The sequence below is a fragment of the Typopeltis vanoorti genome, chromosome 2 (assembly GCF_054136105.1).
Source record: "Typopeltis vanoorti isolate ZY-2024b chromosome 2, IOZ_Tvanoo_1.0, whole genome shotgun sequence".
NCBI lineage: Eukaryota > Metazoa > Arthropoda > Arachnida > Uropygi > Thelyphonidae > Typopeltis > Typopeltis vanoorti.
This window is the reverse complement of record NC_143550.1, coordinates 33100082-33112982: the sequence shown is the minus strand read 5'-3', so window position 1 is coordinate 33112982 and position 12901 is coordinate 33100082. Positions and strand designations below refer to the sequence as shown.

General features: G+C 32.5%; 1 protein-coding gene across 1 annotated transcript in view; it reads left to right on the top strand.

The window, feature by feature from the left end:
- Positions 1-5374: 5374 nt before the first annotated feature.
- Positions 5375-12901, top strand: part of LOC150108908 (uncharacterized) — a 295478-nt gene continuing 287951 nt past the window's right edge. Inside the window, exon 1 of the mRNA XM_090410911.1 lies at positions 5375-5509. The gene's annotated coding sequence lies outside the window, so the exon portion shown is untranslated. The remainder of the gene's footprint in view (positions 5510-12901) is intronic.

Genomic DNA, 12901 nt, shown 5'->3' with positions numbered 1-12901 from the left:
ACATGAACGTTCACATTAAAAGGAAAGACACCTCGGTTTCTGATATATAAGAAAAAAAAGGTGCACTTTATTCTCTTTTCTCTTAACCCAAGCAACTGCCCATACTTCATTCAAAGTGATACTTTAATGTGACCATACTAAATTGTAGTTACTGTATTTTGAAAAACATACATGCACAGCTTCACTAACAATTCATAGGCTATTTGTTTTCAGTTACTTTATTTCAGCCATTTCTAACATACTCCACATTTCTCGGTCTATGGAAAATATAAAACATTAAACATAGCGAACAATCTGTCCAATGATTAATTTAGTCCTTATGGCTTCAGGTTTCACCTTCACGCCCATCAACAAACGTAATAAAACTGGGTGTGAAAGGGAAGAACGCCCTACGCAGAATCAAAAGGAGGAAGGGAAGAAAGAATGAACCAAGCCAAGAGGCGTCTCTATTGCCTACCATATGATGGTTTAAGGGACTCCCATTGCAGGTTTCTCAGCATGTTAAATGCTGAGAAACCTGCAATGGGAGTCCCTTAAAATTCAGAAGCCTATGGAAGCCTTTTCTTTCCAACAGAAATTACTTATATTGAATATAAGCAATAATAATATTTTATCAAACAAAGATGATTGTTTACATTTATTGGTTTTAACGATTATAAATCAAATTTACGATATTTTTTAAACCAAGTAGGCTAACTAACATTTGAACAAATGATGCATTATACATGGCACATTCGAACTAACTAGATATTGCAATAACATAAGAGTTGGCTTAGTGTCGCACTACTTAAGACACACACACACACACTCTGTCCAGAGCCCGTATTTTCTTTTATTAGTGATTTTGATTATTTCACAAGCCTGACAGTTGTTTCTAAACAGAAACTTTAAGAGGGCGAAGAAATCTCTTTACGACACCGTGTCAATACCGTATATCAGGACGTTGTACTTGGCATATTTTGAAGATTGCATTTCATTAACGAGCTTAGAGTTCAGTCGTTCAAAATATAACTTTCCTACATTGTGTTGCTACGGCATAAAGAAAAGAATTCTTGTCCTTCAATGAGAACCATACAGTTCAAAACACCTTTCCGACTATTAAAACTTATCTCTCAGTCAATTTCGAAGATTTTAATTAAGTTTCAAAAATTGGTTTTGAAATAATAATGAATTCATAACATAATGTTCAATTCACTATTAATGCACTATTTCTAAATCCACACAACGATGTATTGCAAACATCTAAGCTGTGGAATGAGTAGGTCGGTCTTCTTGAAGTATTTTTTGAATTGATGGATGTTGTAGTCCTTGAAGACTAGCTATGTGGCACAGTCAAAACACCAATAATAATAATAATAAATAAAAGCAGGTTACCTCAAAATTAGAAACATCTTAAACATCAAATTCTGCGTTCAGCTAACTGAACAATATAGGAGGGCTGTTTTTTCTAGTTGGTGAATCCGACAATACGTATTATATTATGAACGTTTTTACATAATATAATTGAATGCAAAGTGTATTTAATCAGTATATGCTTATCAATTTCTCACGCGAATATAACTTTAGGATTTTCAATTTATATAAAGTTAATGACAGAAATACGCAATTGTTGAAACTGCTCTTAACGCTATCGCTTATCATTCCTTGAGTATGAAATGAAAAGAAAAGTACATATAAATTACCTCAGCGTGATCTCAGAGGGAGAAAAGATTCAACCGAGCAGATTTTTTTTTAAAATGCCACGCAATAAGCTTTCTCCATGCGACTGGAAATATATTTGACCATTTGTAAAAACGTAGCCAAAATATGGCGAAGAAACTATGAATACTGCAGAGATAAAATTCAGGTTTGGGATATATATTTTAGTATTTTTTTTTGTAAACTTCCAAGTGCTTTTATCCGACAGTAAAATCCACAGAGAATTGAAAACGTAGAGCTGCTTTTCACTTACATATTGCTCGTGTTATAAATGTTACGTGAAACGAAGATAGCATGAATCTAAAACTGCTCACGGGTTAAGGACATAAAAGTTTCATTTTTATGCGCTTCAGGCTATAACCTTTTGCTTTTATGCATACAACGTTCTCATTTTATATATAAAAGATTTGTTTTCATGATAATATAACTTATTTGAACTTAACCAATGACAAATGATTTCTAATAAGAGGTTATAAAATAGTTTCAGAAATATTTTTATTAATTTCATTAAATAAAAAACAAACTTGATTATCTGCTCATCCCTTCCCGTATAACAGCGACTTTATCCAGTTAATTATGTACTTAATCCACAGTTTTGCTGATGATAACAGCCTGTTGCAATCTTCTTTCTTATTTGAATCACCTTTGTGGTACACAAACCATCTAGAATATCTGCTTTCTTGGAGCTGAATTGTGATCCCCAAATACCAGCAAAACTTCGTCTTTTTTTAATAAAAAAAAATCTTCGTCTTACTACTAAATCCTATACAAATCCACCCAGTCGTTGAATACCTGCTCATATATTAGGTTCATGCTGCTATGAGCTCCCTAAAAATCCTTGACGCAATACAGAAACAGCAATTAGTTTGATTAATGACCCGTTTCTCACCAGTTCACTCCACTTTCTTTCATATAATGATCCGATTCTGCTGCTTGCATTCTTTACACATATTGTCATGGCCACTATTCATCAAAATTAGTATCAGTAGCTCCCCAAGTTTCTCTCGTAAATCAGTTTAAGACATGTGCAATGGGCTATTCAATACCCTTTGCAGTTCAACTACAGAATTAGAGAATAAATATTTCTTCCATTACTTATACTGCTGTCCTTTAGAAGTACAGCTCCTTTCTTCTGTATTTCTTAGATTATAATTTGCAGATCTTCAAACCCAATATTTTTTATGACTTTCTGCCCATCCGTTGTATATATGTATTATAGGTTGATCGCATTTTTTTTATGAAGGATTACCATCAAAATTGCTACGGGCGTGAAGGGAGGGAAAATTGAATTATGATTCAAGTTAATGGAAACGAGAAGTCGGCAAATAGTTTTATCTCGAACATCGGATGAGAATAGAACAAACGATTCACTATTAGAGAAGCCAGCCTGAGGACTGGAACTTTTTTTTTTGTCGAAACCTCCACTTATCAATGTACGTAACTGAAAAAAAAAAGCTACTTTGTTTTAACGGCCAGCGATTTAATAAATTCAGAAGGTATATTCCTTTTGAATTCGTTACGTTGCATCTTAACAATACAACAAAGAGTTCTTTCTTTTCTTGTGTTCAATCTTCCATTTTGTAAAAATGCTTTCTTAAACTTGTTTGAACGTGAGATTATTCTGCTTCCCTAATTCTCTTTGATTTTAGTTCATATGCTTCCAAATGGTTTCTTTATTCTTCAATAAAGAAATTATTGAAGGTTTCTGTTGATTTTTATATTACACATTAAATTCAAGTTTGCTAGCCGTGATTTATTTTCAGTAACAAAAAACTAAAAATATAAAGCTCTATTAAAGGAAACAAAGAACTGATATAAAGTCTCTAAAAATAAGGCTAAAATAAATAAAAAAAGAATGACATATAAAGGATTTTTTTTATGTTTTACACCTGAGGTCATAGTCAGTTGGACCTTTGATTCATTTGTGCCAAAAATAGTTAAATTTAAAACATGAATTTCAATTTAATAGAAATGAATATGAACATAAACGAATTTCGAATAAAAGGATGATATAATTACTAGAAGCTCTCCGGAACTCTCGCTCGTTAGAAGATAGGAATGAATAGCTAGCTGCTGGAGTGGTGGACTGACACATTCCCTCCATTGTAATGAGATAAAATATAGAAATTAAGAAAAAATACTTTTGATTACTTTTCTAACTTGTTCCTATCTCTTCCTGTTGAAGATCAAATTGCATTTCGGATGAAGGAACTGTGACAATGAGGACGGGTGTATTAAGACATGACTACCTGGGCGGAAAGAAAATCCGTGAGAAGGAAGGAAGGAAATGTTAATAGAGAAATCACGCACTTGAAAACTGTAATGCCATTGTACTTTCTCTCTCTCTCTCTAGATTGCATTTATAATACTGAAAATTTTAAATAAGTTTGCAAGACTGTAGTACATAACTTTTAAAGGATGTGCAACTGTGAAGAGATGGCCCTTCATCGTAGAAAAATAATGTCCCCCAGTGTCCACACACTGTTCACTCACAGCATCCATTTCTAATTGTGTCACTGCAGTTTTTTTTTTTTTTTTTTTTTTAAGGCCATCCCGCGTCTGTCTCCGTCTGCTTCTCTTTCCTTTGGTATCCATCTCTTTACTTTCTGTGCTTGCCAATTTTGAATCCCATCGTTCATCGGCTGTATTTTACAATGGTCTCTAATTTGTGAGCGCCTGATTTTGTTTAATATTGTCATATCTTCATCAACGTTTCTTAAAGTATGTTTTCATCGTCATTTGTATAATTTTTGTATTCGCTGTACATGTTTGTTGTGCAATGTAGTACTAGTCTGACTACTCCTTTGTACATTCTTATTTTAGTTTCTTTCTTTATGTTCTTATTCCTCCAGATGAGACTGTTGAGACATCCAGATATTCTACTAGCTTTTATTGCTTGTTCTTGTACATCATTTTGTATGATGCCATAAGTATTTAGTTCTATTTCTATATATTTTATGAGTAAATTACCTAAGTGGAACTCACGGAGCCGAACCTATTTGGTAGAGTACCTACAAATTTGATTAGGCGGCTTCTCTTATTTACCATAAACACATCGGGTGGGGCGAACGTATCCTCAAGGTCATCGTACTCAAGCATCGGTTTTCTTCTACTACACTGTTGTAACAAGTATTGAAATATTCCCTATTTTAGGCAAAAAACATAAATGCACATATACCTATCGTATCATGTGATCTATGCTGTTGCGCAATAAACAAACTCCTAGATGTAGGTGGTTGGAAAACAGCTTGAGAATTTGGAAAGTTATCACAGGATGCCATACGAGTGACCCCCTCGTTCACGCCGTGGGATACAGAGTGCTCCACTCAAAATCAACTAAATAACATTATAAGACGATGGAAATGCGAGGATGCACGAGGAAGTTCATGCGATATTTTGTGTATCTCAAATTAATTTTATTAGTTCAGAAAATTGAAATGAAATAAAAAACTGAATTTTAAAATTTTACTGAAAAACAAAATTTCAAATTATCGAGAAAATTTTTTGGATTTTTTTCAGCGCTTTCTTTTTTTAGAGAATCTAAACCTCACATTTTTAAATTACACATTTGCACTTTTCAGGGAAAATTCTTTAACTGTTGATATGGCAAACAGCAATTGAGGTTACTCCAGTTTGGGCTGTAAGTTGATAAACAGTTTATCCGTGACGTCAAATTTCTCTAGGCCGCAATATCTTCTACTGACTGCATTTGCTTCTTTGAGGTAATGAAGACTCATTACAGAACTGGCATATATTTTATCAACGGAATTATCTTCTCAACTCTTCTCTGAAATGTGTTCCATTTCTGAAGGTAAGTTAGTAATTTTTATTCAGTTTTAAATATTTCTCACAAAATTTGTGTAATATAAAGAAATTATGCATTGATGATTTTTTTTTCTGTATATTTCAATCGAATTTAATGTTCTAAAAATAAATAAGGGGTTATACTTTATTTTGTTGGAAACTGTATATTTAATATTTTCTTATTTGATAAATTTATCCCCCAAATCATTTATTGCTTAGCCCTGCATGTAGTGAGTGCAGAGAATTCATTATTAGCTCATATCCTTCTATAAACAAGGGAGTGCATCATAATGTGACTGGATATAGGAAAAAACGAGTGCTTCTGTGGCTATACAAGACTTTGAGCCATTCCATTTTGTTTCATTCAAAGAATCATAAAGGGTTAAATCGAAATAATAGATAGTCATAGCATTACTCTTGTCGGATGGCATTGAATACAATTTGGAATGGACACAGAATACAGACGATGTACTCATGGTTAATTTTGAGTGTCAATTACATCATTTTTATTGGTAAAGTGTGACCTAATTAAAACCGGCTCCAGGGTTTTTTTTTTCCCGCCACTTCCAAGCAAAAATTTTATTCCTCTATTTTATGATTGCATTTTGTTTGTATTGTGAATGCAGTTCAATGCTTGCCTTACTGGTGCCCAGAGTACGTCCTGGAAAGGATATTTATAATTCAGCACTGGCCGAAGAATTTAATGAAATTTGGTATTTAGGATCACTGTTAAAATTTGCCGAATCGTTAATTTCATTTGAATTTTTAATAAAAAATTGGGGCAAAACAAAGTTGTCTGCAATACACTAACAGAGCTCTGTGTTCCGTTGTGGTGATGATGGTGTCATTATACAGAATACTATTGCGAAACGGATCTTTTTTTTTTAATAATTATCTGTAACCATTTCTATGCTTATTAATTCTTGTTGCTACAATGATTGATAATTTTACTTTCTTAACCGAGCAGTGACCTGATAAGTTACCGAGCATGTCAGTTAAACTGTAACCAATCATTGGCCAGAGTCAATTTGAACAGGCATTTACACGGTAAGCTTTTGCTACTCAAGTTACTAGCTGAAATCGTGTTAATTTTCCGATAGTTTCAGTAAGATTTGAAACTTTCATTAGCGAATGCCTTGAAATGAATTTTTCATTTCAAGAAGGAGCATGTTTCGAGAGTATACAGCTCCTAAGCATAAGCATTCATCTTCAATGACTTAGTGCAGCGGTTTATCAAACAGTCTATAACTTCATACATAAAAGTGATATGGAATGACCTATTTTTTAAAAGTAAAAGTGAATTTCTCCTTAATATTAGTATGTTTCTTCTAATGATTCGATAAACTTTATTAAAGAACCTTAATTAAATAAATATAATCAAAATAGGATGATAGGTATCAGCATAGTTCACATATGACAGATATACCTGCTGAGAATCCTCCGCTTTCCCTCTAAAACGCACATAGATTGCGCTGACGTGCTTCATCTTATTTTGAGAACTTGTCAGAGATCAGGGGCCCACTCACCTCCTAGAATCACTCACTTATTGCTCTAGTACACTGCAAATGTTGTCGAGTGAATGAACACATAATTCAGCAAATGCATGGGGTTTGATGGGTTTTCTTTGCCGAAGATTTCCACCAGGAAAAATAAACGATCGAGGCGTTGGTGGAGGGGAGGGGGTTGTTTAAAGCTTAATCTAAACGCATTTGTTCTAATGTAATAACTATAATAATTTTCAAATTAATTCTGTACATCCTCGTTTCTCTATTAGAAAAACAAATTTTTCTTATACCTTTTATATAATTTTGACTGCATCTAATTATCTTCTGGATAGCAGTCATTCCGTTTAATAAAAATCTCTTTGACATTAAATTCTGAGAGAGAGAGAGAGATTTAAAAAAAAATAAAAAATTCTGAAGGGACTTGGAATTCATCAATAAACGCAATCGTTTATTGATGAATTCCAAGTTTTTCGTTTTGCGAATTTTTGCGATTTTTTTCCTGTGGGACCGATGTTAATATATTCTACGTTATCCTTTTATTATCTCTAGAATGCGTGTATTCTACGAGGTCATTTTTCTCTTTAATATGAAAACATTTGCCATCGACCCGCGTGGTTTAACAAAAATAGATCGCTGTAGATTGTTTTTATTTTTGAACGATTCTATTTTTAAAAACCGACTTTTGTTTATTCCGATATAATATCCCTTTTAATAAATAATTATAAAAACTTCGGTTTATGTTCTATGACGTATTGAAAGAATGAAAAATAGCACATGCGTAACTTAAATTTATCTTACTTTCTGAAGATACGAACATGTCTAGAAAATAATTTCATGTTTTGTTCTCAATTGCGCATAAATTGACACCATTTTCACTTTCATAAACTTCACCTTCCTGAAATTTATAAATATTATTCATAATTTTGAATTCTTATCTTTTCAAACCATTTCCATAGTCTTAACATAGCACGGAGGAGATTAGAAGAAGAAATTACCAAATAAAATGTTGGTGATGTTTCAGTTTAACTGGTTCTCTGAATTATTAATACCAATATTAACTTGGGACATTTGAAAATGCATAAATTTTATGATACATTATAAATGTTATGCTTATTTTAAATATTACTTTTAACTGAAAAACCGGAACAAAATGTTTTTTTTTTTTATTTCGAGATGATAAAAGAGGTAACAGTTTCACGAAATTATCGAAAGTCCTGACAGTTAATAGTTTAAATATTTGTCCATAAAATTAGTAATACGATAACATTTTTGAACCGTGGATCGAGCTCTAGAACCATTCCAATTCTCTTAAGTAAATTTCGTATAACTGGTGAGAGTTCTACCAAGATGCTCCTCTTAGGTTAATTAAGAGCAGCAATGCTTGTTAGCGAAGACTCACAAACTGAGACCCTAACAAGGACAATTTTTTGCATAGTTTGCTAATAACTGAGTATATTTCTTTCTCTTTTTTTTTTAAATATATAGCTCATTCGGAAATGTATTCGTTAATTCTTTAAGTTTATCACATTAATTTGCAGTAACAGTTCGTGTTATTTTTTTATCTCTTCATTTCATCGCTCAGAAAAAAAAAGGCTAAAGCTCAAATATATCTATTTCATATGAACTATATTAGTAGTTAATAATATTATTAATTAACTGAGATCATTCTTGATATTTTGACTCTATCATTAAGACTACATTTAGAATAATGTCTGCACAAAGGGATTCGAATAGTCTTAAGTATTTTTCTAAGAAAACTTACGATCAGCACTTAAGCATATTTTAAAAATTATTTAGAAAGGATCATTGAAATGGTTCTGAATTCGAATATACTCATCGGCAAATTGCTAAATATAAACTAAAGCCGGTTATTTATTTTGTCACTTGAAAATAGCGTAGTATGGCTATTATTGAGCTTATGAAAAGAAATAACTAAATCTGGAAATACTCAAATTTATGTGCATTTCTGGTTTTTTTGAGATTTGTGAGAATAGTCGAAAACGTTTTGTGACATAGCAGGATCCAAACGACCTGAGAAAGTGTTTTTCCATTTATGACCTTAGGCTGATTATAGTTTAAGATGTTCATGTTAATGAAGCATCTTAAGACCAAAAATGGAATCTCGCATGCAACAAAATATATGAATACATGTTTATAACATAAATGTAATGATATAATATATGAATATCAAAACATAAAATATTAAAATATATTTTATAAACCCTCATTTGCAAGGAATATTTCTTGCAAAATAAATATGTCTAATATTTGTATTTTCTTTGCGAAGTATGATAAAAGAGGTAACAGTTTCAAGACTATTTTGTTAAGATAAAAAAATTTTGACAAGATATCACACATCAAAATTTTAATATTTCTAAATTTCATAATGTAATTAATTTAGTTATATATATATATATATATATATATATATATACACACACACACACACACACACACACACACACACACGCATAAAATGCATATAAACGTAGTTATAATATTTAGATTAATTCTTTTTTTGGTTCAGACGATTTCGGACATCTTCATAGTAACTGCATCCTTAAGAAAAACTCCAGTTCTTTCTCCCTTTTTTACACTCACAAAAACAGTGAGCAAGTTGCAGTGCACACACTAAGCTGCACAAAACCCTCTTCATGGGAGACATTTTTCCTTCCTTTTTTACCGATATAGAGCAGGGTAGCTCTCAAGCACCAGGGCCGTGGGAAGACGAGAGAGAGGGCACTTCTATTGTTTGAGCTCGGAGGAAACGCTAGTGTCAGAGGGGACGGAGCTGCACACCGCCTTATGGAAAACGGTCTAAGATCTTCCCTTCTCGTCTACCTGCTGTTCCGATGGTACGGGTATTATAATTTTTTTAGCCTCGTGCGTAAGAAAAACTCTTGCTCGCTACTGGGTGTATGTGTTACACTAACTTTATCGCAACCCTGCAATTTTTTGGTTAATCGGAGACTCCCAAATTCTGGGTTGATCGTGACTTTAAAAAAAAGGGTAGAGTTTCATTTCCAATATGTTTAATGCAGCAAGAAATAAATTTTATATATTTAAAACTCGATACAAAATATATTATGTGATCCTTTTTAAGGACAGAGAAAATGGTTTGTACCAGTGATCCTTTGAATAAACTATTGTGTCCTTTTGGATGAGATGTATTGTGTAAATTAAGTAATAAACATAAATAAAAAAAATAAAGCATCTAACAGAAAAAACAACAACTCAATTTTGCTTTATGTAAATATTAACTTGAATGAATCTAATTTTTGGCAAGAAATGATAAACGATCATCCCAATCCAGGAGGGCGAATCTTTTTTTCTTTTTTTTTTTTTAATTTTTTATACTGCATTTGCGAACCATCAATTTATTTTATTTATATATGCTTATATTAATTTATATTAGAATAATATTTAATTATTCGAATTAAATTAATTATCGAGTGTTTAATTTAATGTACACAATTTAGTGTACAAAAACTTCTTCCTCTACAAAAACATTAATTTGATGCTTAAATATAAAGAGCCAATAGGCTTCATTTCGGCGATATAAACATTATTTAAATTAAGGGGATATTAAATCCCACATTGTGGAATTTAATAATAATTCAAGAATAGCGATCAGAACTTTACCACCTTTGCTGCGAGTAGCCCGAGTTTGTACTACATACTTGAACTACTTGCATTAGCTCACGCTAGTAGTCGCCGATATTTTTAGTTTATTATACTATATTCGGCATGAAACTCTCTGATTCCAATCTTTGAGTTTCTTATTCGGTTTTAAAACAATGTGGGATTTAATATCCCCTTAATTTAATTAATTTGATGTTCGACTGAATTAGGTATCTGGTTATAGTGACCAATACAGACTTTAATTTTACCAAAGACTATCTGAGAAATACTTTTTAATCCCATTGTATCATGCGTAGCAAAATAATAATAATGTGCAGTACACTTCCTTTCGGACGTGTATACAATGCATTATTAGGTGGATCGGTGTCCAGACTGTTCCACCATTATTGAGGTCTCATCAATGGAAATTAGATCAGGGAAGATCGCATACTTTTTATTTTGTATTATAATTATAAAAAAACAATATAGATTTTTTTTACTTAAATATAAAGAGCCAATAGGCTTCATTTCGGCGATATAAACATTATTTAAATTAAGGGGATATTAAATCCCACATTGTTTTAAAACCGAATAAGAAACTCAAAGATTGGAATCAGAGAGTTTCATACCGAATATAGTAAACTATAAAAGTATTGGCGATTACTAGCGTGAGCTAATGCAAGTAGTCCTAGTACGTAGTTCAATCTCAGCTCTCAGCAAATACCAAGAATAGCGATCAGAACTTTACCGCCTTTGCTGTGAGTTGCCCGAGATTGTACTACGTACTAGGACTACTTGCATTAGCTCATGCCAGTAATCGCCGATACTTTTATAGTTTATTATACTATATTCGGCATGAAACTCTCAGATTCCAATCTTTGAGTTTCTTATTCGGTTTTAAAACAATGTGGGATTTAATATCCCCTTAATTTAAATAATAGATTTTTTTTGTTATTTAAATAAAAATGCACACTAGTGTTATAATCTAATTTCTTACTTGGAGAATAAACCTTTCTCGAATGTGTTTTTACATTTCCAAATCTATTCCTTTGTCAAACTTTATTTATAAAACATTATCATACGGTATGTTATTGGAGACAATCAGATTCTTTACATTTCGGTTACGATTCAACAAAATAGCTTCAAGTGTCATAGTTTTTTCATAACTATCGTAGTTAATAACTTATTCGTTGCTTATTTTAGCGATGCCAACCTACACTTAGGAGCGACATTTGCTTCATTCAGATACTGATGGAAGGCATCACAAACATTGATTTGGTTATCACAGATGCATGTCATGATTATTTATCGCTTTCGGCATTTGTTGATATTGCACATGTATTGTATATAGGGTATACCTATATGAGTTTTCGTTTTGCATCTTTTACGTAAATGTCCTTGTTTATCTTTTAGAAAAATAAATCTGTCTTTTATCTTATATTATTCTACATGATGAATCCTTAAGAGAATATAAGTGGAGTAGAAAACAGCTTTTGGAGACCGTTAGTTTAATTGAGAAGAAGAAGAAAGCTTACATGGAAAAATTTGTAACCTTTCTAAAATTTAAGTAGTTATTTGTGAAGTATAAAGCAGGTATAGTTAAAAATAAAACCTCGAAGAAACCAGGCAGAACTCTTTTAGGCCTAATTTTATAAATCAGTAAGCAGCTAGGCTCTACCTTCTTTCGTTAGCGGGAAGTTGAGTTCATGGCTACTGATAATGTGAAGACTTCGGGTACAAGAATACGGCATTTCCAGGTTTTTAACCTCGGTTATGGGGAGAGGGTTCCTACTTGGCTGCGTCAAATACTAACTAGCTCGGGAACCAGGTGAAAAATGCCTAGGGCAAACATTTCAACTAAGTTGCATTTAAGTTTTAATTATTAGAAATCCGACAGTAGTATATACACAAGTTACCTCTGCACTTCATGGAAGTAAAAGTGGTTTGGATTTTCATCCTCTCAGCTGAAATTCTCATAAAAACGTTGGTTCACATAAAAATACTTGGATCAGGTGGCTTACTATTGAAGCCTGTCTTCCTCCATTCGAAAGTACATTAGTAAAACTACCAGTCGCCACCAAGATACCCGAGCGAAACTAATAGAAACACATTAAGAGGTTTCAAATCACCTGATAAATAATCTCGACCTTGAGATGCAAACTCTTTTGATAAGTGTGCCTGAAAAGAGTTTGCATGGTAGTATTGGAGAGGAAGCTGGCCCATCTCTTTCAGGTTCACTCTACCTGGTATCTTTTCAATTCTACTCCTTTCTT